This window comes from Schistocerca cancellata, chromosome 10, assembly GCF_023864275.1.
Source record: "Schistocerca cancellata isolate TAMUIC-IGC-003103 chromosome 10, iqSchCanc2.1, whole genome shotgun sequence".
In the NCBI taxonomy this organism is placed as follows: Eukaryota; Metazoa; Arthropoda; class Insecta; order Orthoptera; family Acrididae; genus Schistocerca; species Schistocerca cancellata.
In genome coordinates, this window is record NC_064635.1 from 29,795,598 (window position 1) to 29,819,260 (window position 23,663).

The 23,663-nt window shown below is 44.5% G+C and overlaps 1 protein-coding gene across 1 annotated transcript in view; it reads left to right on the top strand.

Annotated features, from left to right (window-relative positions):
• The first annotated feature begins 424 nt into the window (after positions 1-424).
• Positions 425-23,663, top strand: part of LOC126106610 (15-hydroxyprostaglandin dehydrogenase [NAD(+)]-like) — a 128,426-nt gene continuing 105,187 nt past the window's right edge. The window contains exon 1 of the mRNA XM_049912957.1: positions 425-519. The gene's annotated coding sequence lies outside the window, so the exon portion shown is untranslated. The remainder of the gene's footprint in view (positions 520-23,663) is intronic.

The following is a 23,663-nucleotide window of genomic DNA, read 5'->3' on the forward strand; positions in this document are numbered from 1 at the left end:
AAATATGTTCCATAATGAGTTTCATTTCAATATGTTCCATGATTCTACAACAAATCGACGTCAGTGAAATTGGCCGGTAATTACGTGCATCCGATTTTCTACCCTTTTTGTAGATTGCTATGACCTGGGCCTTCTTCCAGTCCCGTGGAACTTTCCGCTGTTCCAATGATCCAAGTCTGTGATCCCAACGTCATGGCCTCCCCTTATCGGTGTGTTGCCTACCTCAAACGCATACATCTGCTGATCTGCACCGTGCCTAACCGTATCATCATAATGGAGATACTCGATACGAACGCGAGAAACTTAGGTGGACTAGTTCCTGCGCCTCTCGCCGTCTCCAGCACCTTGAACTCTGCACAGGGCGCCTCCTTCAGGCAGAGATAGGACGGCCTTTGTAGCCCGCTGAACGACCCACAGTGTGTCAACAACAGTTGCAGCGAGCGCGCGCTGATACGTGCACACGGAAGGGAGACGGATTTTTAAAACACTCCGCAAGTCGTAGCGTTTCAGACGAACCACGTAAGTCCTGCGATGAACATGATAGTCTACATTCTTCTTCTTCGTTAAGGCGTGTTTCCACTAGAGTACCAATCAAAATTAAGACTCCTCAAGGTCATACATGCATCCTGCAGTCCGGCTGTACTAAGGCGCTGTGATTCGCTCGCCTCATAGCTTTGTTGCCGCATGTACACTATAATCCGTTCATCATAAGAATAAACCTGATGTGAACATTGCACTGTGTATTCTTCCGCGTTTGCTGGAACCTCATTGGGTTTCCGTTTCACGTGGGACTGCAGCCAGGCTGTCTCGAGAACTGTCAAGTACGATATTAAGGGTACGTTTTGTGTTGTGCGTTACGCGCACATCAACTTAGCGGTAATACGGGACAACAGCTTTACCGGCGCATTTAACTTGGACAGCACTGGCCGGTCAGCTGGTACAGCTAGCCTCCAGTGACGTGGTTAGCTGCAGATGACACGTAAAGAGACGAGCAGAGGAACAATATAGCTTCAAATGTCATTTAATTTTTAAGCAGAAGGAATTAATACACTGCAGATCTCCCACAATACGCTCCTTAGACGACTAGACGGAAACCACAACACGTTATCTTTTTTAGCTAACGTATTATTGTAATTAAAAACAAGAATGTGAAAATTGCTGACTTAACCACAGCGTAATTTTTCTGCATAAGCTGTGTGTAACGAAAGAGGTTATTAAAGACTATCACTGTATAGTTAAATGTTGAAGCCACTGAAGTTATTACTTACAGTCAGTCCTCTGGTAATCTCTCAGCTCCTTCCTTACCCGAATCCGAGAAATACATTTCAGTTTGGGAAATGTCACCTGCTAGGTTGATAACGAGCCTATCAACAACAGAATCCACGAAGCCAACCAGAGGCAGCATTGTCTCTTCTTTTATGACGAGCCCTTCTGTATCCCGCCAGCGTTCGGCAGTGACGTGTGAAAAAGCTGCGTGCGTTAGTTCCAGTACTTCTGGCAGCTTAACAAGTCTTGTTACTTCTCGGGTCAAATCCCGCAGCTTGGCTCCAGATCGGTTCTGTTGTCTTCACATTGTAATAGTACAGTAGCAAATGTAAAAATGCAGCATTTCTATGATGTGCTCGATGCTGTGAAAAGATCGTTTTTCATGTTTCTACAATGCTTATCTACCTCTGAGACTTAAAACTATGGACACTGTCCAAATAAAGAGGATTTGGTTTTTCATTTTTGCCTTAAAAATTAAATTCTTATGTTTTCTTAATTTAAACAATAATTAAGAATTTATATTTGAAATGGAAGCAGGAATTTCGCTTCCAATACGTAATTAGAAACAAGAAGACGTACATTATTAATAAAAAATGAGGATGAGTTTCATAATTACGAGATGTAGGTATTTCAAATTGAACGAGAAAAAAAAAAACTGATGCAAGGGAGATCTGGTACCAACGTACGAATAACGGCAGTTGATTTACATTCCATTCCGCTACGAACTGCACTACTCGTTTCATGTGGGTTTGAATATGAACAGCGTTATATGCAACGCTGGGAAAATTTCAAAGCCGATTATATCCGTAAATTTATGAAAAACATTAAGAACAGCCTGTTTCTCAGCACTTTTCAACCGTGCGCATTAACAGCAGGACAATCAGAGCAAAACGCTGCAGGGGCTGTGACTGTACACGATTTTTGAAATAAAATCTATGTAGCTAAAGCGTGATTAAGAAAAACTTTGATGGGTGTTAACACATTTGAATATCTTAAAGTTTCATGTAACTTAACGTAGTAATAATATATCTAATACGTAAGTAGGACCTACTTCCAAGAGCGTAACAACACCAATGTACGTGTGCTATGGTTTCTGACCAATCGTCGCGTTTGCGTTTGTTTACATCAGGTTAGAGATGGGTCGAACTCGTTCATTCCCGTGAACTACTTCATTCATTTCACTCTTTGCCGTGAAGCGTTCAAACGAAGTAGTTCATTCATGAAGTACGGAGGCCTGGCGAAGTTGCCCAGTTCGCCGCGGCTACGCTCGCTTCGCCTCGCTCATACAATAAAGCTTCGTAATACTTCATAATTTTACCAACAGATGGCCGAACTATGCAGTAACATGCACGCAACGTTTTACGCTCTTACAGCGTCTGAGTTAACTTAAATAGAGCATGGTCGAAGGGGACAAAGGAAAGATAAACAGAGAAGCCTGTCACATATAAAGAAGGTATTACATTTAATCTTGCTCGACATTTTCTCATGAAGCGCCCAAAATAGTCTTTATCTGCCAAATGAAACATTATTTGTTGTATTCATGGACTGAAAACTAGGGCTACCAACGAAATGCAGTACAATTTTATGTTCGTTTTAAAATTTAATCCAAAATAGAATGAGTATGTTCACCACTGTCACAAAATCTATATACCTAAGATAAGTAATTATTCAGAAGTTTTCCTATAGATTTTATTTTTGTTGAGAATAATAATCCTCCAGATTCAAAACGTAAACTGTCACCTGTAGTCGTTGGTACGATTTCAGGTAAAATCCCTCTTTTAGTGTTATTAGTAAACCTTTTATTTTCATATTGGCTGTGCGTGCTCACACAGCCACCCTCTCCGTTTGTATCTTTAATATTCATTTGTCTGAAAGCGCAGCCAACTGTAGGCTACCCGTAGACGCGAAGTTTAACTGCACAAATAGTCACGGGTAATGATGTCTGCACTACAGGAAGCAGCTGACGCTGCCTTCCCCTCGCCCCTCACCTACCCAACCCCTCGTAAACCTATCGTTCCCCACAAACACCGCGCGATTCGTCGACAGGCAGTAGAGGGAGGACTTAAGGTTGACTGAAGTGAAGGGAGGGTGAGTGACGTAGAGCCGATGTAGTGGGGGAGGGAGAGGGGAAGAGAGTGAGTGAACTAGAAAAAAGTGTGGAGTGTGCTATCTGTGAAGAGTTTGAAGTACCAGTTCATTGAAATTGAGTGGTTAGTTCACACTTCACTGGAGCGAAGCGTTCATTTGAACGACTCATTCACGAGCTCCCCATCACTACATCAGGTTTATTCTTATGATGAACTGAGTACAGTAACACTGCAGCAGGCTAGCGCCAGCTGAATGTTTTATGTTTCCGTCTGGCATTATCGTGAGTTCACGTGTGGTTTCAGTCTTTCTTTGAACAGTGCATTAACGTGTGCTTGTCAGCGAGCGGAATGCAGGAGCAGCGCCAGTCGGTGTGCGTAAAGGGCGAAAAGAGATTTGAAAACAATCTAAAATTGTCGTATCGTACACACTGAAAATTTTTTGCTGATGTTGCCAACAGCGAAGATGCCATAACTCCATAAATTTTGCGCAGATTCATAAAATAACAACAAAACCTCTTGGTATTTCCGAATCGATGTATTTCGTAATATCGGTAGATCGAAATATCGGTAATATCGGCAGACTCTCTAGATGTGAGCACATGAAATGGATATACATGAAAAAGGAAACTGTATGCGTTTTTACGATTTGGACAAAAAGTTAGCGCGTAGAAATGTGCATCGTTACTGCGGCAGGAGAGACACTATGAATGAAGTCGAAGATAACAGTCTGTTGACACACAGTCAACACAGATTTAGAAAACATCGTTCTTGTGAAACATAAGTAGCTCTTTACCCGCACGGAGTGCTGAGTGCTATCGATAAGGGATATCAAATTGATTCCATATTTCTAGATTTCCAGAAGACACCGTACGTCAAAAGCGGCTTGTAATCAAATTGAGTGCTTGCGGAATATCGCCTCAGTTATGCGACTGGATTCATGATTTCCTGTCAGAGAGACCACAGTTCGTAGTAACTGACGGAAAGTCATCGAGTAAAACAGAAGTGCTTTCTGCTGATCCCCAAGGTAGTGTTATAGGCCATCTGCTGTTCCTTACCTATATAAACGATGTAAGAGACAATCTGCACAGCCATCATCGGTGTGTGCATATGACGCTGTCGTTTACCGCTTAGTAAAGTCATCGGAATGTCAAAACAACTGGCAAAATCATTTAGAAAAGATACCTGTGTGATGCGCAGACTGGAAATTGACCCTGGATAATGAAACGTGTGAGGTCATCCACATGAGTGCTAAAAGCAACACGTTAAATTTCGGTTACCCGATATATCAATCAAACCTGAAAGCCGTAACTTCAACTAAATACCTAGGAATTACAATTACGAACAAGTTAAATTGGAAAGAACACATAGAAAATGTTGTGGGGAAGGCGAACCAAAAGCTACGTTTTATTGGCTTAACTAGCTCTACTAAAGAGACTGCCTACACTAGGCTTGTCCGTCCTCTTTTTAGTGTACCGCTGAGCGGTGTAGGATCCTTACCACACAGGACTAACGAAGTACATCGAGAAATTTCAAATAAGGGTAGCACGTTTTGCATTATCGAGAAATAGACCGGAGAGTGTTACGGACATGATACAGGATTTGGGATGGACATTATTAAAAGAAAGGCAGTTCTTGCTTCACGGGATCTCCTCACGAAATTTCAGTCAACAACTTTCTCCTCCGAGTGGGAAAATGTTTTGTTGACGCCGACCTGCATAGGGAGAAAGGGAAACCAGAGCTCGCACGGAAAGGTATAGGTGCTAGTTTTTTTCTCACGCTGAGCGAGAGTGGAATAATAGAAAATCAGCCAGGCAAGTGTGATTTGTGGAATATCCATGTAGATATAGACGTAGATGAGTCCGACGGCTAGAACAATACAGAGCGATAAATGCAAAAACGTCAATCTCTGATTTTAATTTATTTTTTGACGACCGGTTTCGGAAAATCTAAGTGGCCATCATCGGATCTTATGCAGATACACCTCAGTACATCAAAAAACAGAACTGAACACTGTAAACCACTGCTTAAAGCATTAAAAGTCCTGCCGATGCCATGCCTTTATATAATAGAACAGGTTTGTTTCGTAACTCAACATTTACGAACCCTACACAGAAATATAGATTGCCACACACACGACTCTAAAAACAAATCTCAGTTAAAAATTGAAGCAAACAGCACCAAATTATATGCTATGGTGTTAAATATACGGGCATAAAAATTTACAGCCATCTCCCATCAAGTGGTTCATGGTGTGGGTTCCTGTAGTCATGTCCTAGTTCATGAACCACGGGCAACGTATGAGTGGCCAAGTAAGTGGTCCCGACAGTCGGGATACCAGTTACTTTGGAATAAGGCTGGGCATCTCGGACATATTTTGAGTCGTGGTCACCTTTGTGCTCATACGGCAAAGACTACCAAATCCACCGGTTAGTCCCTCAGCCGTTAGGGGTAAAACCCAATGGGACTCGGGGCAAGTAAGGCTAGCAACCTGCTTCCCTGGTACTTTAAATATGATGCTGGCATCAATCAGAGCAAAATGCCTCGGACCTTTGGAGGTGACGGATTCCCACCTCTAACTGACAAACCAGGGACTCCTAAGATACGACTTGGCAAACAAATGGTAATGAGATGGGGAGCTATTAATATCAATGGGGGCTACTCTGGGAAGAAGGTAGAGCTGGCAGAGGCTGCAAGTAAGATGGGGCTGGATGTTTTAGCTGTTAGTGACATTCGGGTAAGGGGTGAGAAAGAAGAGGAAGTGGAAGAATACAAGGTCTACCTGTCAGGAGTCAAAGCAGGAATAGCACAATGGGGAGTAGGGCTTTACATCAGGAAAGAAATGGAACCCAGCGTAGTTGCAATAAGGTATGTAAACGAACGACTGATGTGGATAGATTTGACAGTGTCTAGCAAGAAAATTAGGATTGTGTCAGTATATTCGCATTGTGAAGGGACAGATCAAGATAAGATGGATAGCTTTTATGAGGCACTCAGTGATGTAGTTGTTAGAGTAAAGGACAAGGACAGTGTTCTGCTCATGGGTGATTTTAACGCCAGGATTCGAAATCGAACAGAAGGGTATGAAAAGGTTATGGGTAAATTTGGAAAGGATATGGAGGCCAACAGGAACGGGAAACAACTCTTGGATTTCTGTGCCAGTATGGGCGATGACACTGATCATTATTTAATCTGCAGTGAAATTGGGATTGTGAGGCCGAAAGTGCAGGAGGTCAAGTCCATATGTAGGAGGATAAGAGTGGAGAAACTTCAGGATAAGGAAATCAGGCACAAGTACATAACAGCGATCTCAGAAAGGTACCAGTTAGTTGAATGTAGTCAATTACAGTCATTGGAAAAGGAATGGACAAGGTACAGGGACACAGTACTAGAAGTGGCTAAAGAATGTCTTGGAACAGCAGTATGTAAAAGTAGGATGAAGCAAACAGCTTGGTGGAATGATACAGTCAAGGCAGCCTGTAAAAGGAAAAAGAAGGCGTATCAAAAATGGCTACATACCAGAACCCAGGTAGACAGAGAAAGTTATGTTGAAGAAAGAAACAAAGCCAAACAGATAATTGCAGCATCCAAGAAGAAATCGTGGGAAGACTTTGGAAACAGGTTGGAGACTATGGGTCAAGCTGCTGGAAAACCATTCTGGAGTGTAATTAGCAGTCTTCGAAAGGGAGGTAAGAAGGAAATGACAAGTATTTTGGACAGGACAGGAAAACTGCTGGTGAATCCTGTGCATGCCTTGGGCAGATGGAGGTAATATTTTGAAGAGTTGCTCAATGTAAGTGAAAATGCGATCAGTAATGTTTCAGATTTCGAGGCAGAATGGGATAGGAATGATGATGGAAATAGGATCACATTTGAGGAAGTGGAAAAAATGGTCAATAGATTGCAGTGCAATAAAGCAGCTGGGGTGGATGAAATTAAGTCGGAACTCATCAAATACAGTGGAATGTCAGGTCTTAAATGGCTACACAGGATAACTGAAATGGCCTGGGAGTCGGGACAGGTTCCATCAGACTGGACAAAAGCAGTAATCACACCAATCTTTAAACATGGAAACAGAAAAGATTGTAACAACTACAGAGGTATCTCTTTAATCAGCGTTGTGGGTAAAATCTTCTCAGGTATTGTTGAAAGGAAAGTGCGAGTATTAGTTGAGGACCAATTGGATGAAAATCAGTGTGGGTTTAGGCCTCTTAGGGGTTGTCAGGACCAGATCTTTAGCTTACGGCATATAATGGAGAAGTGTTATGAGTGGAACAGAGAATTGTATCTATGCTTTATAGATCTAGAAAAGGCATATGACCGGGTTCCTAGGAGGAAGTTGTTGTCTGTTCTACAAGATTATGGAATAGGAGGCAAACTTTTGCAAGCAATTAAAGGTCTGTACATGGATAGTCAGGCAGCAGTTAGAGTTGACGGTAAATTGAGTTCATGGTTCAGAGTAGTTTCAGGGGTAAGACAAGGCTGCAACCTGTCTCCACTGTTGTTCATATTATTTATGGATCATATGTTGAAAACAATAGACTGGCTGGGTGAGATTAAGATATGTGAACACAAAATAAGCAGTCTTGCATGTGCGGATGACTTTGTTGTGATGGCAGATTCGATTGAAAGTTTGCAAAGTAATATTTCAGAGCTAGATCAGAAATGTAAGGACTATGGTATGAAGATTAGCATCTCCAAAACGAAAGTAATGTCAGTGGGAAAGAAATATAAACGGATTGAGTGCCAAATAGGAGGAACAAAGTTAGAACAGTTGGACGGTTTCAAGTACTTAGGATGCATATTCTCACAGGATGGCAACATAGTGAAAGAACTGGAAGCGAGGTGTAGCAAAGCAAATGCGGTGGGCGCTCAGCTACGATCTACTCTCTTCTGCAAGAAGGAAGTCAGTACCAAGACTAAGTTATCTGTGCACCGTTCGATCTTTCGACCAACTTTGTTGTATGGGAGCGAAAGCTGGGTGGATTCATGTTACCTTATCAACAAGGTTGAGGTTACGGATATGAAAGTAGCTAGGATGATTGCAGGTACTAGTAGATGGGAACAATGGCAGGAGGGTGTCCACAATGAGGAAATCAAAGAAAAACTGGGAATGAACTCTATAGATGTAGCAGTCAGGGCGAACAGGCTTAGATGGTGGGGTCATGTTACACGCATGAAAGAAGCAAGGTTACCCAAGAGACTCATGGATTCAGCAGTAGAGGGTAGGAGGAGCCGGGGCAGACCGAGGAGAAGGTACCTGGATTCGGTTAAGAATGATTTTGAAGTAATAGGTTTAACATCAGAAGAGGCACCAATGTTAGCACTGAATAGGGGATCATGGAGGAACTGTATAAGGGGGGCTATGCTCCAGACTGAACGCTGAAAGGCATAATCAGTCTTAAATGATGATGATGATGATGATCTCCCATCAGAGAGCAAGACAGTTAATAATCTGAAGGAAATGAGAAAACAAAGTTTATTAAATCACTGCTTTTACTCCATTACTGCATTTCTTGACACAAAATTCTAATTTCTCCTTAAAAGCTAATCTTCTTATGTAGAACGGAACTCTGTTTAAGTTGTTACTTTTTCTGTCCATGCTCTATGCATTTGTATACAAGCCTACACTTTGTAAAGTATTTTTAAAGCATACTGTTGAATTTCCGTGTTATTTTTTCTGTCCATGTACTTTGTATGTAAACCCAGACTCCTTAATAAAGAAGTGTGTCACATTTACTGTCTTACTTTTGCAATGAATTTTTAAATGCATTTGGTACTTTTGAATTTCCATGTTATCTGCTTATAGGTTTCTTTCGCTTAGCCGCGCGGTATTAGCCGAGCGGTCTTAGGCGCTGCGGTCATGGACTGTGCCGCTGGTCCCGGCGGAGGTTCGAGTCCTCCCTCGGGCATGGGTGTGTGTGTCTGTCCTTAGGATAATTTAGGTTAAGTAGTGTGTAAGCTTCAGGACTGATGACCTTAGCAGTTAAGTCCCATAAGATTTCACACACATTTGAAAATTTTTTTCTTTCGCTTAATAATGTGAACTTATTTAGAAATATTGCGAAATTCTGAATTTTTCACAACATAGCCACCTATTTGCTTTCCTGTTTCTTGGCATTACATACGTATTATATGAACATTTATATCGTTATAATGATGATGAGGTCCCATGCTCCTTGACAGAGCATATAGGACGATGCCGGAGACCCGCACCGCCGTACTAGGCAAGGTCCTAGCGGAAGTGATTTGCCATTGCATTTCTTCGACCGTAATGGGGATGAATGATGATGATGGAGACGACACAACAACGCCCAGTCATCTCGAGGCAGGTGAAAATCCCTGAAACCGCTGGGAATCGAACCCGGGACCTCGGGCTCGGGAAGCGAGAACGGAACCGCGAGACCACGAGATGTGGACTAGCGTTGTAATATCAGGAACATAACCATTTTAACCACGTATCATCTTCATTTTTGACTTGTCCTATATCATCGTGAACTTCTCTGCACACAATGTATGATCTACAGGAAAAATTAAATTACAAAAAATTACATCTCTAACATAAGTACAATGTAGCGTATTAAGTCATAACACATCATTGCAGGAAGATGAAGAAAGTAATACATCGGCATTTCAATAGTAAAATTTACATAGGAAACTTCCTGCCAGATTAAAAATGCGTGCCCGACCGGAACTCGAACTCGGGATCTTTGCCTTTCGCGAGCAACTGCTCTACCGACTGAGCTACGAAGCACGACTCGAGATCCAGCAAGTGCATTTTACACAAAACTTCGTTCTTGCTGTTGCAGTGTCTGTGCATTCTATTAAAATGTTTGCCCATCATTATTCTTTTTGAATCAAAAACCACGTCAGTGTAGAAGACAAGGAACGGCCAGAACAATAAATGCGGAAGATATGGATCCCCGTACAATCAAAAGTAGTAGCTTTTGTGAGACAGACCGCTTGCACCTTGCAACTATACAGCCCCATCACAACCTAAACAGGGCTAGGCGACACTTCCGACAAAACGATGGCAACACAAAGTAGCAACAAGTTGTTTATTGAAACGTCCTATTACTCAGCTGCAGTATGAAGAAGGTGCGTGACAATATCTACATCTACATCTACATACATACTACGCAATCCACCATATGGTGCCTGGCGGAGGGTGCCTCGTACCACAACTAGCATCTTCTCTCCCTGTTCCACTCCCAGACTGAACGAGGGAAAATGACTGCCTATATGCCTCTGTACGAGTCCTAATCTCTCTTATCTTATCTTTGTGGTCTTTCCGCGAAATATGAGTTGGCGGCAGTAAAATTGTACTGCAGTCAGCCTCAAGTGCGGGTTCTCTAAATTTCCTCAGTGGCGATTCTCGAAATGAACGCCTCCTTTCCTCCAGAGACTCCCACCCGAGTTCCTGAAGCATTTCCGTAACACTCGCGTGATGATCAAACCTACCAGTAACAAATCTAGCAGCCCGCCTCTGAATTCCTTCTATGTCCTCCCTCAATCCGACCTGATAGGGATCCCAAACACTCGAGCAGTACTCAAGAATAGGTTGCATTAGTGTTTTATAGCGTGCTCCTTTACAGATGAACCACATCTTCCCAAAATTCTACCAATGAACCGAAGACGACTATCTGCCTTCCCCACAACTGTCATTACATGCTTGTCCCACTTCATATCGCTCTGCAATGTTACTCCCAAATATTTAATCGACGTGACTATGTCAAGCGCTACACTACTAATGGAGTATTCAAACATTACAGGATTCTTTTTCCTAGTCATCTGTATTAATTCACATTTATCTATATTTAGAGTTAGCTGCCATTCTTTACTCTAATCACAAATCCTGCCCAAGTCATCTTGTATCCTCCTACAGTCACTCAACGACGACCCTTCCCGTACACCGCAGCATAATCAGCAAACAGCCGCACATTGCTATCCACCCTGTCCAAAAGATCATTTATGTAGATAGAAAACAACAGCGGACCTACCACACTTCCCTGGGACACTCCAGATGATACCCTCACTTCCGATCAACACTCACCATCGAGGACAATGTACTGGGTTCTGTTACTTAAGAAATCAGTGTTCAGTTGCACTGATCTGACGTCAACTCTGGTCTAGTCCAGAATTCAGTGGACGGCAACCACAGGGTGAAAACTATCGAAGTATATGAAAAAAACGTAAATTAGTTAAAACTACGGCGTGCACACACTTTATTCAACATGTAAACGTCACTACAGATATTCGGATTTAGGTTATGACATGTTCGATATTGATCCATCATTGGCGATGATGTGGCGCAGACGAATAGCGAAATTCTGCATGACCCGCTGAACTGTCAAAACATTGATGCTGTGCTTGATCTCCTGAATGGCTGTTTTCAGTTCAGTAGTGGTTTTGAGGTTACTGCTGTATACCTTGTCTTTAATGTTGCCCCACAAAAATGAGTCGCATGTGTTCAGATCTGGAGAAAATGGCGGCCAATCGAGACCCATGCCAGTGGCCTCTTGGGTAACCCAGAGCCAGAATGCGGTCCCAAAGTGCTCCTCCGGGATATCAAACACTCATCTGCTTCGATGGGGTCGAGCTCAGTCTTGCATCAACTACATTGTGTTGAAATCAGGGTCACTCTGGATAATAAGGATCGAGACCCACTCCCGTGGCCTCTTGGGTACCCCAGAGCTAGAAGGCGATCCCCAAAGTGATCCTCCGGGATATCACTCATCTGCTTTCATGGGGTCGAGCTCCGTCTTGCATGAACCACATCTTGTCGAAATCAGGGGCACTCTGGATAATGAGGATAAAATCATCTTCAAAAACCTTCAGTAGTCACCGTGCTATCAAGAAATATCGCACCGATGATTCCGTGACTGGACATTGCGCACCACACAGTCACCCGTTGAGGGTGAAGCGACTTTTCGATCACGAAATGCGGTTTCTCAGTGCCCCAAATGCGCCAATTTTGCCTATTGACGAACCATTCCAAATGAAAGTGGGCTTCGTCGCTAAACCGAAACATACTGATTCCTATGATGCCCCGTGGCGAACCGGGCAGTTTGAACGTCCTAACTGAAACCGTTCAGAAGTCATGATGATGTTATTTCGTATAGTTCAATAACTGTACGATCTCCTGTCGAATGTCCAATTTGGTTTTTCTTTACGGCGACTGTGGACGAATCCTGATGCTGAGTTGAGGTGGTGTTGGTACCGTGTGGATGCTGCTGGTGAGATATCTACATCTGAATCAATACTCCGCATGCCACCTGACGGTGTGTGGTGGAGCGTGCTCGTGGTCCCACTTTCCCTGTCCCACTGGCAAACAGCGCGTGGATATAATGGCTGTCGGTAAGCCTCAGTATTAGCTCTAGTATCCCGAATTTTCTCCTCGTGATCACTTCGCGACTTGTATGAAGGGAGGAAGTATTACACTACTAGCCATTACAATTGCTACACCAAGATGGAATGGAGATGATGAGCGGGTATTCACTGGACAAATATATTATACTAGAACTGGCATGAGATTACATTTTCACGCAGTTTGGGTGCATAGAACCTGAGAAATCAGTACCCAGAACAACCACCTCTGGCCATAATAACGGCCTTGATGCGCCTAGGCATTGAGTCAAACAGAGCTTGGATGGCGTGTACAGGTACAGCTGCCCATGCAACTTCAACACGATACCACAGTTCATCAAGAGTAGTGACTGGCGTATTGTGACGAGCCAGTTGCTCGGCCACCATTGACCAGAAGTTTTGTGAGAGATCTGGCGAATGTGCTGGCCAGGGCAGCAGTCGAACATTTTCTGTTTCCAGAAAGGCCCGAACAGGACCTGCAACATGCGGTCGTGAATTATCCTGCTGAAATATAGGGTTTCGTAGGGATCGAATGAAGGATAGAGCCACGGGTCGTAAACACATCTGAAATGTAACGTCCACTGTTCAAAGTGCCGTCAATGCGCACAAGAGGTGACCGAGACGTGTAACCAATGGCACCCCATACCATTACGCCGGGTGATACGCCAGTATGGCGATGACGAATACACGCTTCCAATGTGCGTTCACCGCGATGTCGCGGTCATCTCGACTGTTAGTAATACGAGGCCGTTGGGATCCAGCACGGCGTTCAGTATTAACCTCCTGAAACCACCTATTCCATATTCTGCTAACAGTCATTGGATCTCGACCAACGCGAGCAGCAATGTCGCGATACGATAAACCGCAAACGCGATAGGCTTCAATCCGACCTTTATCAAAGTCGGAAACGTGATGGTACGCATTTCTCCTCCTTACACGAGGCATCACAACGTTTCACCAGGCAACGCCGGTCAACTGCTGTTTGTGTATTAGAAATCGGTTGGACACTTTCCTCATGCCAGCACGTTGTAGGCGTCACCACCGGCGCCAACCTTGTGTGAATGCTCTGAAAAGCTAATCATTTGCATATCACAGCATCTTCTTCCTGTCGGTTAAATTTCGCATCTGTAGCACGTCATCTTCGTTGTGTAGCAATTGCAATGGCCAGTAGTGTATATTGTCCTACTATTGCCCGGAAAGCGCTCTGTCGAAATTTTGATTCTCAAGCTCTCCGTGATTCACAATGCCTATCTTGTAGCTTCTGCCACTGGAGTTTGTTGAGCATTTGGTAACGCTATTGGGCCAACTAAATGTCCCTATGGCGAAACACACTGCTCTTCGTTGGAAATTCTCTGTCTTCTCTATCAATCCTACCTGGTGTGTGCGTGCATTCCTATGGGACCCAACTGCTGGGGTCATCGGTCCCTAGACTTACACACTACTTAAACTAATTTAAACTAACCTAACTTATGCTAAGAACAACACACACACCCATGCCCGAGAGAGGACTTAAACCTCCGGTGGGTGGGGAAGCGCAATCCGTGACATGGCGCCTCAAACCGCACGGCCACTCCACGCGGCAATCCTACCTGGTAAGAACCGCCGATTGACGGACAGTACTCAAGAAACGGTCGGACAACGGCCTTTTTACTTCCTTGGTGGATGAGTTATATTTCCTTCAAATTCTTCCTCTGAATCTCAGTCTGGCATCTTCTTTTGCTACTATTTGTTTTAGGTGGTCATTCTGCTTAAGATCAGGTTCTCATTCAAATGAACAAAAAATAGGCAAAGATTCGAATTTTTTGAGACAATTAAAAGACACACGAAAGATCTGTTTGGGGATTATGATTGATAATACTTTGAACTTTATTTTACATCTGAATACCAAAAACAGAACAAAATGGCGCCCGTTATTATGATTTAGTCATTGGCCTGCGAGTTTGAAATACGCAGTGTAGCCCCTCAGGAGTAATCTGAAATAAAAAATGGGTAACATCTGTCGATATTACATTGTGTGATCAGAAGTATTGGGATACCTGGCTGAAAATGACTTAAAAGTTCGTGGCGTCCTCCATCGGTAATGCTGGAATTCAGTATGGTGTTGGCCCACCCGTAGCCTTGATGGCAGCTTCCACTGTCGCAGGCATGCATTTAGTCAGGCGCTGGAAAGTTTCTTGGGAAATGGCACCCTTCTTCACGGAGTACTGCACTGAGGAGAGATATCGATGCCTATCGGTGAGGCGTGGCGCGAAGTCGACGTTCCAAAACATACCAAAGGTGTTCTATAGGATTCAGGTCAGGACTATGTGCAGGCCAGTCCGTTACAGGGATGTTACTGTCGCGTAACCACTCGGCCACGGGCTGTGAATTATGAACAGCTGCTCGATCGTGTTGAAAGATGCAATCCCCATTCCCCAATTTCTCTTCAACTGTGGAAAGCAAGAAGGTGCTTAAAACATCAATGTAGGTCTGTGCTCTGATAGTGCCACGCAAAACAACAAGGGGTGCAAGCCCCCTCCATGAAAAACACGGCCACTTCATAACACCACCACCTCCAAATTTTACTGTCGGCACTACACACGCTGGCAGATGACGTTCACTGGGCATGCCCCATGCCCACACCCTGCCATCGTATCGCCACATTGTGTACCGTGATTTGTCACTCCACACAATGTTTTCCCATTGTCGCGGCTACACCAACTCCGATCTTAGAATATTTTCAGGGTCCCACAACTCGTCTGTTACCTCACAAAGGACAACAGGCAGATTCCATATCTCTAGATTTCCGAAAAGAGTTTGATACGGTGCCCATTGCAGACTGTTAAAGAAAGTACGAACATATCAAAGAAGTTCACAGGTATGTGATTGCTCGAAGACTTCTTCATTTGTAGAACTCAGTACGATGTCTTCGATGGCGAATGTTCACGTGAGACAAGGGTATCATCAGGAGTGCCCCAGGGAAGTGTGACAGGACGGCTCTTGTTCTCTGTACACATAAATGATTTGGCAGGTAGGATGGGCAGCAATCTGCGGTTGTTTGCTGACCATGTTGTGGTGCACGGTAAGGTGTCGAAGTTGAGTGACTGTAAGAGGATACATGATGATGTAGACAAAATTTCTAGGTGATGTAATAAATGGCAGCTAGCTCTAAATTTGGGAAAATGTAGGTTAATGGGAACGAGTAGGAAAAACAAACCCATAATGTTCAGATACAGCATTAGTCCCGTTTGACACAGTCACATCATTTGAATAACGTTGCAAAGCGATGTGAATTGAGACGAGCATATGAGGATTTAACAGGAAAGGCTGTAAGACGTCGTGGTCTCCTGACCTTCATTGCTTACATATTCCACCCTCACAATCATATTCCGCACATCAAGACGCTTCATTCGAACCCAAACTCGATAAGATAAAGTCAATGTTGTATGAATTCATATAAACGATATGCAATTAACAAGTAAGTACATTCCAGACACGACGGTCACAGAAGCTTTTAGTTTGGGAGAGAATCTGCACAACACGACGCCGGACCCTTCAGAGGACGACCCAGCCCATGTCGGCCGGTGACCACCCATGTAGCTGACAGTGTGGGCCCGAGTGAAAGGGGACAACGACACCGTGTTCGGCTTAAAAGCAAATTCCGCTACATTGTGTGGGAGCAGCCAGCCTACGCATTCTTTACACATACCATGCAGTTTCAGAGATTTTCACAGGGGGACAGCAAACGCCAAAAGCCAATGCTACAGGTTTCTGGATTGGTCACCTTAAACGAAACGTCATTCTCCCGTTTTAGAAGGGCAATGCTGATTGGCAGACGATATTTCTGAAGCCTTGAGCTGAAGGAATAATGGAAGAGACTGAAAGATATACCCCTTCACGTCTGGCGTGGAGAGGCACCATTCTGTTGTCACTCTTCGAGCGAGGAACAAGTCTCTCCTCAGTACTTCACTGGGAGAGCACCTCTGTCGAGAGCGAATCGAAGTGCTACTCTATATTGAGTCCTTGCGATTAAGCGTTGTTCACTGTGGTGGCCGACACACTTATTGTGCGGTGTGAACGGACAGAGTTATAGTTAAGTGCCTGCGAGCGAATTTTGAGTGGCATTGGGGTGGACTGGTTATTTGACCGGTGTACCATGCCAATAGACAAGGTCGAATGGGAGTCCTGGACTTCATTAAGGCATAGGGAGAGTTTGATTGTCGAAGGTCAATCCAGATAGAACGAGAGTTATCTTATTTGGCAGAAGTGAGCGGCGCAGACAGCAGTCATCGCAGCTTACGGTATTATGCGCTACATCTCTTGCGAGCCCCATATTTCCTCCACAACAGTACACTTCACTGCATTTCACATGCGACAGCCTCGACCGTACCTAGCAACATTGTAAAGGATAATTATTCAAGTTGAGTAGGCGCGCCTCTCAGCCATTCTGTCAAGTCAACAACCATCTTAAACTTTGTATAGAAATTTCATTAGCGAATCCTATCCTTGAGAGGTAACTTCACATTTCGAAAAGAACCAGGATATATCTTGTTCAATTCATAACTAAAAGTGCCATTGTGATTTCTCAGAATTTTTGCAAAATAAATAATAATTTTCGTTAGTTTCATGTTTTGCTTACACTAACTAGCACTACTCCAGTACCCAAGTATCCCACTAGTTACATAATAAATTTTTGCGAATTTTTGTGTCATTTCATTACAGTGGACGACTCCAAAAGATACACTCCTGGAAATGGAAAAAAGAACACATTGACACCGGTGTGTCAGACCCACCATACTTGCTCCGGACACTGCGAGAGGGCTGTACAAGCAATGATCACACGCACGGCACAGCGGACACACCAGGAACCGCGGTGTTGGCCGTCGAATGGCGCTAGCTGCGCAGCATTTGTGCACCGCCGCCGTCAGTGTCAGCCAGTTTGCCGTGGCATACGGAGCTCCATCGCAGTCTTTAACACTGGTAGCATGCCGCGACAGCGTGGACGTGAACTGTATGTGCAGTTGACGGACTTTGAGCGAGGGCGTATAGTGGGCATGCGGGAGGCCGGGTGGACGTACCGCCGAATTGCTCAACACGTGGGGCGTGAGGGCTCCACAGTACATCGATGTTGTCGCCAGTGGTCGGCGGAAGGTGCACGTGCCCGTCGACCTGGGACCGGACCGCAGCGACGCACGGATGCACGCCAAGACCGTAGGATCCTACGCAGTGCCGTAGGGGACCGCACCGCCACTTCCCAGCAAATTAGGGACACTGTTGCTCCTGGGGTATCGGCGAGGACCATTCGCAACCGTCTCCATGAAGCTGGGCTACGGTCCCGCACACCGTTAGGCCGTCTTCCGCTCACGCCCCAACATTGTGCAGCCCGCCTCCAGTGGTGTCGCGACAGGCGTGAATGGAGGGACGAATGGAGACGTGTCGTCTTCAGCGATGAGAGTCGCTTCTGCCTTGGGCCAATGATGGTCGTATGCGTGTTTGGCGCCGTGCAGGTGAGCGCCACAATCAGGACTGCATACGACCGAGGCACACAGGGCCAACACCCGGCATCATGGTGTGGGGAGCGATCTGCTACACTGGCCGTACACCACTGGTGATCGTCGAGGGGACACTGAATAGTGCACGGTACATCCAAACCGTCATCGATCCCATCGTTCTACCATTCCTAGACCGGCAAGGGAACTTGCTGTTCCAACAGGACAATGCACGTCCGCATGTATCCCGTGCCACCCAACGTGCTCTAGAAGGTGTAAGTCCACTACCCTGGCCAGCAAGATCTCCGGATCTGTCCCCCATTGAGCATGTTTGGGACTGGATGAAGCGTCGTCTCACGCGGTCTGCACGTCCAGCACGAACGCTGGTCCAACTGAGGCGCCAGGTGGAAATGGCATGGCAAGCCGTTCCACAGGACTACATCCAGCATCTCTACGATCGTCTCCATGGGAGAATAGCAGCCTGCATTGCTGCGAAAGGTGGATATACACTGTACTAGTGCCGACATTGTGCATGCTCTGTTGCCTGTGTCTATGTGCCTGTGGTTCTGTCAGTGTGATCATGTGATGTATCTGACCCCAGGAATGTGTCAATAAAGTTTCGCCTTCCTGGGACAATGAATTCACGGTGTTCTTATTTCAATTTCCAGGGGTGTACATTGCGCATAAGGCCCACGAACATCAGATACGAGAAATCAGGGCTCATACCTAGGCATACCGACAGTCGTTTTTCCCTCGTTGTATTTGCAACAGGAAAGGTAATGAGTGTTAGTGGTACAGGGTACCCTCCACCACGTGCCGTAAGATGCTTGCGGAGTATCAATGTAGGTATAGACAGAGCCCGGAAGGTTTCGTTTTCCTGTAGACATTTTCGAGTGGCCACATTCAAAGAGCGAAGGTGAGATCTTGGGTGCCCCTGTATTGATGGAAGCCAACCTGTCCTCCTCGGTGACTGGTTAGTCAGATACTTGTTCCGTAGATCATTTGAACGGTTCTTTCATCGAAGTGACGTGGAACGAATCAGCTTCTACATCTACATCTACGTCTACATGACTACTCTGCAATTCACATTTAAGTGCTTGGTAGAGGTTTCATCGAACCACAATCATACTATCTCTCTACCATTCCACTCCCGAACAGCGCGTGGAAAAAACGAACACCTAAACCTTTCTGTTCGAGCTCTGATTTCTCTTATTTTGATGATCATTCCTACCTATGTAGGTTGGGCTCAACAAAATATTTTCGCATTCGGGAGAGAAAGTTGGTGACTGAAATTTCGTAAATAGATGTCGCCGCGACGAAAAACGTCTTTGCGTTAATGACTTCCATCCCAACTCGCGTATCGTATCTGCCACACTCTCTCCCCTATTACGTGATAATACCAAACGAGCTGCCCTTTTTTGCACCCTTTCGATGTCCTCCGTCAATCCCACCTGGTAAGGATCCCACACCGCGCAGCAATATTCTAACAGAGGACGAACGAGTGTAGTGTAAGCTGTCTCTTTAGTGGACTTGTTGCACCTTCTAAGTGTCCTACCAATGAAACGCAACCTGTGGCTCGCCTTCCCCAAAATGTTATCTATGTGGTCTTTCCAACTGAAGTTGTTCGTAATTTTAGCACCCAGGTACTTAGTTGAATTGACAGCCTTGAGAATTGTACTATTTATCGAGGAATCGAATTCCAACGGATTTCTTTTGGAACTCCTGTGGATCACCTCACACTTTTCGTTATTTAGCGTCAACTGCCACCTGCCACACCATACAGCAATCTTTTCTAAATCGCTTTGCAACTGATACTGGTCTTCGGATGACCTTACTAGACGGTAAATTACAGCATCATCTGCGAACAACCTAAGAGAACTGCTCAGATTGTCACCCAGGTCATTTATATAGATCAGGAACAGCAGAGGTCCCAGGACGCTTCCCTGGGGAACACCTGATGTTACTTCAGTTTTACTCGATGATTTGCCGTCTATTACTACGAACTGCATCCTTCCTGACAGGAAATCACGAATCCAGTCGCACAACTGAGACGATACCCCATAGTCCCGCAGCTTGATTAGAAGTCGCTTGTGAGGAACGGTGTCAAAAGCTTTCCGGAAATCTAGAAATGCGGAATCAACTTGAGATCCCCTGTCGATAGCGGCCATTACTTCGTGCGAATAAAGAGCTAGCTGCGTTCCACAAGAACGATGTTTTCTGAAACCATGCCGATTACGTATCAATAGATCGTTCCCTTCGAGGGAATACAGTATATGCTCCAAAACCCTACTACAAACCGACGTCAATGATATAGGTCTGTAGTTCGATGGATTACTCCTACTACCCTTCTTACAGCAAATCTATACATGACTGCTGTTACCATTAATGAACACATTATCTTTTATCAAGTTTGATTCCGTTGGGAAACAGTTCGCACAGCTAACGTATTCATTTAAAGTAGTAAGGCTACAGTCGCAATGATGCATATTGGATATCTACATTTCGGTCACTAAGTTGCCATCTTCAGTACTAAAAATCATATGAAGAGCCAGTTACAATAAGATAACGTGACATGCCTTATTAAATCTACAGCTGTATAAGCTTTAAATGTAAGTCAGTCATAAAATAAATGCCAGTAAATGTAACCATTAAAACCACTGACATATGCATGTAGCCCCAGTTGCACTGTTCATATCAGAGGTTCAATTCACACAGAGAGCAATGTTTTGTATTTTTAAATTATGTTCCGTTGTAAAATGTGCAGCAGTAACTGAAACCCCCGTCTAGTTCACACAATTACCACCAGTATAACTGTAAAACATTAGTTTCTGCTTTTAGTTGCAACTATCGTATTTCTTTTATGTACATCATCATCATCAGCCAATTCAGTCATTAAATGATGTGGCCTCTTCGAGTCGTGGATTCAGGTAGGCTTTCAGAAGTCTTCTCCAAGTAGGATGGTCTTGGGCAGTTCTCTGCCAGGTGTTACCAGCGATCTTCGTGATGTCTTTGTCCCATCTGTCTGGTGGTCTTCCGCTAGGCCTCCGGTGCTCTCTCGGACTCCAGTACAAGCTTCATCCATCTGTTGTCTTTTCTTCTTGCGACGTGGCCAGCCCACTGCCATTTCAAGGAACCTACTGTCCCTAAGATGTCATTGACCTTCGTCACAGACTGGATGTCATCTGCCCTTTTCCTATCCTTTCTTGTATAGCTCAGCACTGATCTCTCCATAGCTGTCTGTGCTAAGTTTCCCTTTTGTAAATGAGTTCAGTGTCCATGTCTCGCAGCCATACGTCATCACAGGAAGAATGCATTGATCAAATACTGCTTTCTTCAGATTTACTGGCATTTTTGATCTGAATACTTTTGAATTCTTCCCTAATGCTTGCCATCCAAGCTTGATGCGTCGATAGATTTCTGACCTTATGTCTCCCTTCATATTTATAATCTGGCCAAGATAGACATATTCACTGACCTCTTCTAGTAGACTGTCATTGACTTTCACATCTCCATCTGGGACCCATTTGTTGGACATTACTTTTGTTTTGGAAAGGTTCATGATCAAGCCAACCAGCTGACATTCCGATGCAAGATCTGTGACTAAGTTTTGGAGCTCTGCGAAGTCTTTGGCCAGTAAGGCAATATCATCAGCAAATTTCAAGTTGGTGAGCCTTCTTCCATTAATTCTAATTCCTAATTCCCTTACCTTCCCAGCTCAGCTTTGACATAGCCATTTCCAATACAGAAGAGAACAGTTTTCGGGAGATGGGATCGCCTTGCTTGACATCCCTCATGATGCGGAATTCTTGAGTTGATTCGCCGATGTTAACATAAGCTGAAGAATTCTCGTAGATTTTCCTGAGCACTTCAATGTATACTGCTCCCACTCCATGCTCACTCAAAGCTTGGAAGACAGCTACATGCCTAATGGAGTCAAATGCCTTATGTACATAAGTTTTTAAAAAGCATAAAATAAATAAAATGGTAAAACATACGTATTATGAAGGTAAAATAAAGTTAATACATGCTGTCAACGTATCTTATATGAAAGGAGGGCGTTGTAAAGTGCTATGATGTGCACTGAACCCAGCTTGTTGTAACTGTAAATAGAGGTCTCAGTGTGAACGCAACCTTTGACATTAATGCCCAGTTGGGACTATGTGTATACACAAGTGGTTTTAACGTTTAACCTTACATTTACTCGTATGTATTTTATGACTGACTAACATTTAAAACTTATACAACTGCTCATTTAGTAAGGCATGCATGTTACCTTATCGTAACGATTTCTTGACATGTTTTTCAGTCCTGATGATGGCCACCCAGTGATTGAAATCTAGAAACGCAATAAACATCATTGCAACTGATTGCTGTACCCTTTACTACCTGGCATTACCTTGTGGTCCTACTCATGCAAATGGTTCAAATGGCTCTGAGCACTATGGGACTTAACTTCTTAGGTCATCAGTCCCCTAGAACTTAGAACTACTTAAACCTAACGAACCTAAGGACATCACACAGATCCATGCCCGAGACAGGATTCGAACCTTAGCGGTCGCGCGGCTCCAGACTGTAGCGCCTAGAACCGCTCGGCCACTCCGGCCGGCCATACTCATGCAACTACACTTAAAACCGAGATCTATTTTTTTTTAGGCTTCCAGTTTTTACGAGGGTGAGTCAAATGAAAATCTTAAATTAGTAATAACAAATCGAAATTTCGCGCCGTTATCCTGTAAGTTGGTAAGCGTGCTACAGCGTGCAGAATGGCCTGTAGGCGGCAGCATAGTGAAGGTGCACACATACCGTCGCAGTATCAGTATAAAGATGGCCGCCCCACTTGCGACTTGCACCAGGGAAGAACAGCGTTCTGTTATTCGGTTTTTGCGTAGTGAAGGTGTGAAACCTACTGAAATTCATCGAGGAATGAAGGTTCAGTACGGTGATGCATGTTTGTCACAGCAGCAAGTCTGCGAATGGAGTAGGAAGTTCGCAAATGGTGTGACTTCAGTGGAAGATGCTCCTCATCCAGGTCAGGCACAACGAGTCGTGACTCCACAGAACATTGCAGCAGTTGAAGCCATAGTGAAGGAAAACCGCCGAGTGACACTGAATGACACTGCAGCATGTTTACAGATTAGTCATGGCTCAGCACACCACATTGTGCATGATGTGCTCCAGTTTCACAAAGTGTCTGCAAGATGGGTGCCACGGCAGATGACTCCTGAAATTAGAGAACGACGTCTTGATGCTTGTGAAGAACTTCTTCGGCGCTTTGAACGAGAAGGTGATGGCTTCCTAGCAAGAATCGTTACTGGGGACGAAACCTGGGTTCACTTCCACCAACCGGAAACGAAGAGAGCGAGCAAGCAATGGCGCCATTCCTCATCACCAAAACCAAAGGAGTTTCGAACAGAACCATCAGCAGCGAAGGTTATGCTCTCTTTTAGGACAAAAAAGGCGTCTTTTGGAGCATTACATG